The 6,673-nt window shown below is 46.8% G+C and overlaps 1 long non-coding RNA gene across 1 annotated transcript; it reads right to left on the reverse strand.

The window, feature by feature from the left end:
• Positions 1-207: 207 nt before the first annotated feature.
• Positions 208-5,320, reverse strand: LOC119088672. The gene is made up of 2 exons (XR_005092364.1): positions 5,114-5,320; positions 208-701 (listed from the first exon to the last, which is right to left on the reverse strand). It is a non-coding gene; the product is annotated as an uncharacterized LOC119088672 (long non-coding RNA).
• Between the last annotated feature and the right edge of the window lie 1,353 nt (positions 5,321-6,673).

Below are 6,673 nucleotides of genomic sequence, written 5' to 3' on the forward strand. Positions count from 1 at the left end.
ATGACCAGCACGGAAACACAAAAGCAGGGCCGGATGCAGGGGGAGGCTTCACGGTACCAGAGGCTGGCAGGCTGGATGTGAAACGCATCCAGGGACATGTGTGCACCTGCACACATGTGTGCACACACAGACAAGCAAGCACACACACACACACACACACACACACACACACACACACACACACGCACACACACACGCACTCGTAAGTGCAGATAAATAATTTAATGAGAGAATTCCTCAGAGGGCCACGCCTTTGTCAGGGCCAGCACCGTCTTGGTGAGGACTAGTAGAGACAGATGCCAATGGCGTTAGGAAGAGAGGTGGGTGGCACTGATGGGGGGGGGGGATAAAGGACACAAACATTGCTCAGTTCTCAGAAAAGAAATGCCTGGCCCCTACGTTTAGCAAAGAAAATGACTTGATGATTTCATTGGTTATCTTTGTTTGTCAGCCAGGAAGAATCCCTCAAGATAACTTTATCCCAAACCTTCCAGCTGTGCTGGGTGACATGGGAACATGCCCAAGGTCACTGTCAGGTGCTCGTCACCTGGTGGAAGATCCCGCCGTGGAGCCATCTGGCTGGCAGGTGGAGGGACCGGTCCCGGAGCGCAGTCTTCCACGGGGTGCTTTGAACAGCTCTGTCAGTACTTGTCATCATGTTGCTTTTGAATTATAAGGCTGGAAAATCAGGTTTTTCAAGTCTAAAAAAAAAAGAAAGAAAGAAAAAAAATCCCACAACCTATTCTTCATTTCCCAGCAGGGCCTCAGAGTCCTTGGAAATACATGCTTGATAATCAAACCCTGATGATATGTCAACAAGAAAACTAATCATTTACAACAGGGACGCAGGCTGCCCCAGAACCTCTTCCTGTGGAGGGGGCTGTTGAGATACCTGTCAGTGAAGTGCTTACCTGAGGACCGCAGTTTAAGCCCCAGGACCCAGGTGAAAAAGCTGGGTATGGTGGTATATGCTTTTAATCTCAGCCCTGGGGAGGTAGAGATAGCCGGATCCCAATGGCAAACCAGTTTAGCCTAACAACACATGCCAGGTCCCAGTGAGAGACCCACTCTGTCTCCAAAGACAAGGTTCATTCATATCACCTGTGGAGGAAGAACCCTGAGACTGTCCTCTGGCCTCCACACATGCACTCCTCCTCAGTCAGGCACCACACCTCTGTCTTCCACACGGCAATGGGAAGATTACCTGATGGTAAAGAACTGGACCACTAGAAGAAGGGACCTGATATTGGGAATGGGACAGACAACTGTTCATGTCCCCCAGCCAAAACTGTTGCAACTTCAGCTTAAATTCCACCTCTCTCATTATTGGCTGTGGTGGTGGACACATTATCTAACCCCCAGAGACTTCAAGTCTCTGCTGTCCAGCAGGGTCACCCATCAAACATGGTCCCACTCTGATGGACAGTGTTAGATACTTTGAGGTTGGTGTTCTCAAATGCTGCTCTGTGCAAAGGGACAATCTGGTGAGTTCACTCTGCTCAGTTCACTCTGGTCTCAGGTGTGGTGATACACATGTGTAATCCTAGCACTAGGCAAGTGAGTCAAGGGATCAGAAGTTCACAGTGAGTTCATGGCCACCCTGGGCTCTATGAGACCTTGTCTCAGCCAATCAAACCAGGCAGCATCGAGGTTAGAGTGCCCTTTTTTCACCAAATGATGAAAAATGATCTTTGGGGGCTAAAGGTGTACCTTGGTGGTAATTTGTATGCTTAGTGAGGCCCTGGATTTGATCACCAGCTCCAAAAACAAACAAAACCCCAGAATTATACGTTTTTAAAGCCCTTCGCTGTCTAAGAAACTGGCTGCCTAGTCCATTCCCTATACGTGTGCGGCTGCACAGCCAGACGGACTTGGATTCGGCAGTCCAGCAACAGAAAGGTGAGCTCTCTTTTGTTTGCAGGTCTTTTGTTCTGTAAGTGGTCTCAGCGAATTTAAGAATGACAGATTTAAAAGGGACACCAGCCTGCCGTCCAGGGAACAGCATGTAAAGGCAGCAGGTAAAGCCACGGAACACATGGCGACATATAGATTAACAAAAATGGGTTAATTTAAGATAGAAGAATTAGATAACAAGAAGCCTGCCACAGCCATACAGTTTGTAAGGAAAAAAAAAAAAAAGAATGACAGATGAGCATGTCTGAAAACAGAAAGGTTAAGTCGATGATCTTCAGTCTCACGTTTCCGGCTTGTTTCAAGGGGGACTGTCAGCAAATGATGGCATCCAGGCTTTGAAGCCTTTTTTGCCGTCTGCCACGCTGGCTACCTTAGCTGTGTTCCCTTGAAAACCTGGGCATCTGATTCCATGGTTTGAATGCGGACAGAGATGCAAGCCCCGAACTGACGGGAGTGTCTGCCTTCTGTCTGGGAGGTCTTCAGTTTGAGTTCAAAAGATCTCCCACTGCTCCGTATTTTAGGTGTTCAGTTCTTAGCTGGTGGCACTATTTGGGAGGTTCCAGAAACTTTAGGAGGTGAGGCCTAGATGGGAAAAGTAGGTCACTGAAGGGTAGGTTCTTGAGTTATATTATCCTGGCCACTTCCTGCTGAGCACGCCGCCCCATCATGCTATGAAGCGGACCACTGTCACAGTTGACGTCAGTTGTTAACCCGACACACCTAGGAAAAAGGAGCCTCCGTTGAGGAACCCCTTTCATCAGACCGGTCAGTGGGGTATTTTCTTAATTGCTATTGATCCAGGGGGCCACACCCCTGTGGGCAGCGCCATCCCTAGGCAAGTGGGCCTGGGCTGGGTAAGAAAGGTAGCTGAGTGGCTAGGAAGCAGCATTCTTCCCGTCTCTACTTCAGTTCCTAACTCCAGGCTCCACCTTGAGTTTCTGTCTTGGCTTCCCTCGATGACGGACCTGTAAAGTCAAACAAACCCTTGCTTTTGGTCAGTGCTTAGTCACAACAGCAGAGAAGCAAACTACAGCCGTTCAGCCTCCCCGCCGAGATGGCTGACCCCTCTCAAACTATGAGCGGAAATAAATCGTCTTGCCCTAAGTTGTTTCTCTCCGGTGCCTTGATCGGCGTGATTCGAAAGTGACTGATGGAGGTTTTGCTTGTTTGACAGGTAGAGCCAGGAGAGGGGAATTCTTGGAGGCAGCACTGCGGAGTCCCACTCTGTCTGAGAGGAACTTACAGACCCAGCAGGCGGAAGGACAGGACACTGAGGGAAATGGTGGCTTCATATGAAGAGGACAGAAAAGAAGGAAGAGAGGAAGTGAGGGAAGGAGGGCAGGGAAAGGGAGGGAGGGAGGAGGGAAGTAGGGTGAGAGAAACAGAAAAGGAGGGAAAGAAAAGGGAAGGAAGAGTGAGAGAAGAAAAAGAGAGTGCTATCTGAGCCGGGCAGGCTCTTTAAATCCACACGGCCTGATGTGGGGCTGGGGGTTGGTTGCCAGATCCTGAACTACACCTGTTGTGTTGGCACAGTTATTTAAATGGCAGCGGCCGGGAGCCAGTTCAGGTATGCCAAGCTGTTCCTCTGCCCTGCTCTGGAGGAAGAAAAACCCGGGAGAACCAGAGGGTGGGTGGGTGAGGAGCATGGCTCTCGGCTGCTGCAAGTCACAGGGCACAGGGCACTTGAGCAAGAGTCCTCAGTGACGGGAGACTCGCTCCTGCCTCATCCTCATGAGATGGCCATCTGGTTCCCTTTGGAACAGGCCCTGGGAAAAGCTGAGATTTTCCACCCACTGCACAAGCTTGCAAAGGCTTTTCGTAATCTTAGTTGCAGTGTCTTTAACTGTTTTTATTCTTGTGACTTTTCACATAACTCAGAAGGGAATAAAAAAAACCCGGCAAGGCCTTCCTAGTGGTTGTCTGGGACCCCCTCACTGAAGCAGTTGGCAGAGGGGTGTTAGGCTGGAATATTTGAGTGTTTACACACATGGCTCTGGGGAGATGAGCCAACAGTGGAGGAGGCGTTTGGTGACCCATAAGGGACAGAGGCCCAGGCTTTTGTCCTGGAGGCAAGACTGGGAGGACTAATGGAAAGATGGATGGATGTACATGTGGACGAGTGGATGGGTGAGTAAGTAGGAAGATGGACAGACGGGTGAATAAACAAATGGATGGAGAACAAATGGAGAGATGGATGATGGATGAATGGAAAGGGGGTAGATGGTTGGGTGGATAAATGGGTGCGTGGGTGGGTGGGTGGATGGGTAGGTGGATAGGAGATGGATGGGTAGGTGGGTATGTTGATAGGTGGATGGATGAGTAGATGGATGGGTGGGTGGGTGGGTTGATAGGTGGATGGGTGGGTAGGTGGGTAGGTTGATAGGTGGATGGATGGGTGGGTGGGTGGGTGGGTAAGTTGATAGGTGGATGGGTGGGTGGGTGGGTGGGTAGGTTGATAGGTGGATGCATGGATGGGTGGGTGGGTAGATGATGGGTGGATGTGTGGGACAGCTTTGACATCTATCATTTCATAGCAATTGCTGGACAATCTTGCTGTTCAGAGACAGTGGTACTGTATTTGTGAACTGGGGCTGATAGTTTGGTCACCAAAACACCTGGGATGTGGGAGGCTTTTGACTGAATACTTAAAGGAAGGGAATCTGCAGAACACAATCATTTATGTCTAGACAAGCCTCCTGATGAATGCTGTTGCCTCAGTGATACCAGGTTCTGTTAAAATAGCTAAGAACTAAAGTATATTGCTATACATAAAATAAAAGTATGGTTAAAACAACAACAACCACAAGAACATTCATGAGTCTTTTTGACCCGGCTTTTAGTGACCTCCAATTGACAAACTTAGTACTAGATGGAAATTATCCAGTGTTTACAATGCAACCTTCCCCCCTGTATTTATCTTCTTCCACAGCTTCTGGGATCCTTCAAAAAATAAAGCCAACTACTATTACCAACCCTTTACCCATCCAGCTGGACGCAGCCTTTTGAGGCAGGTCTGCAGAGTCTCCTCAGCCCACAGGTTTCACGTCTCGGGTTTCATCTCACTGGATCTAAGATGTACCCACCCTCTCTCCCTGTGGAGGTTCAGTTTCTCACTACAAGTTCTCTGCACGGACCAGTTAGAGCCATGTGCAGCTCGTCAGACCTTTGCAAGCTTTCTCACATTTCTCAGTCCACTTACAGTTGGGTGAAGTCATGTGACCAGTGCTGAGCTGTTAGAAATGACACATCGGAGTAGAGAAGAGCCAGCTCGCCATATTCCAGCTTTCCATTGTTCCGTGACTACGGATGGCCTGGCATTCGAGAACTGAAACAGCAGAGCCACAGAAATGGAGTCCTAAAGGCTGCCGATCAGCATTGAGAGGCCAGCTGTCCTTAATGCAACCGATTATGCCTGAGAGGAAATAAATATTCACTGTGTTTAGCCCCTGAAATTCCACGCAACTAGGTTACTGCAAAATAATCAATTCCAGCAGTTCTTAAACATCTGGGTCAGAGGACTTCTTCAAACCCTTAAGAAATACTGATAACTGAAGAAGTTTAACGTGAGTTATATAAATCAATATTTTCATATCAGAAATTAAAACCCAAGAATTTAAAATTATGTGTTTGTAATTCATTTAGAAATGTCAATAGTAAAAGCCAGTAAATTTTGGCATGAATATTTTTATGAAATGCAGCTAGTTCCCCAAACAAGCTAATGGCAGCGTTTTCTAAATGTCTGAATTAATTGAAAACAGTTGAGTTTTCATGTCACTGCATTCAGTCAGTGTGTCCTTTCTGTTGTAGTGATGTATGAGGAAAATCCGGTTTTACATAGAAAATATAGTTTGTGATGGCTATTCTTCATCGACAACTTGGTCACATCTGGTGATGGCTATTCTTGGTTGTCAACATCTGGAATTAATAAGAATCACAGGGCACACCTGGGGGGATTTTTAGCTAATTGGATCATTTGAGGTAGGAAGACACACCTTAAGTCCAGATCACTTGAGGCAGGAAGACCTACCCTAAATCTGGGCCACAGCTTTTCCTAGCAGCCTATACAAAGGACAAGGATGGAAGAAGCTTTTGCTTATGGCTGCTTGCCCTCAGTCTAATTTCACTGGCATTGGAGCCTGCTTCTTTGGAATTCCAGCACATACTGAAGGCCAGCTGAGACGTCCAGCTTCATAGACTGAACAACCACTGCGTTCTTGGACTTTCCATTGGGAAGGAGCCATTGTTAGACTAGCTGGATTACTGCCTGTAAGCCACTGTAAAAAAAAAAAAATCCTATGTATCTATGTATCTATGTATGTATCTATGTATGTATGTATGTATGTATGTATGTATGTATCTATCTATCTATCTATCTATCTATCTATCTATCTATCACCAATCCTGTTCCTCTAGAGAACTCTGACTAATAAATATATAATTAAAGCATTATTTTTGAAGGTTAAAAAATTTTTTTTGGCTCAGTAGACAGCACACAATTTTAATTCCAACGCCTAAGAGAAAGAGACCAGTGGATCTTTGTGAGGTCAAGGCCAGCCTGGTTTACATAGCAAATTCTAGGCCAGGGCTGCCTTGAAAAGTCAAACAAACAACATTTTTTAAATTTTTTTACTAAGAGTAGGCATGATCTCTTTCACTAGGTAGATGGTCTTGAGAAATCCATTGAAGACCAGTGATTTAGTTCCATTTAATAAAGACTACATCCTTCAAGTACTGACCAGCCACAGCTAGGATAAGTTCA

The sequence above is a fragment of the Peromyscus leucopus genome, chromosome 10 (assembly GCF_004664715.2).
Source record: "Peromyscus leucopus breed LL Stock chromosome 10, UCI_PerLeu_2.1, whole genome shotgun sequence".
In the NCBI taxonomy this organism is placed as follows: domain Eukaryota; kingdom Metazoa; phylum Chordata; class Mammalia; order Rodentia; family Cricetidae; genus Peromyscus; species Peromyscus leucopus.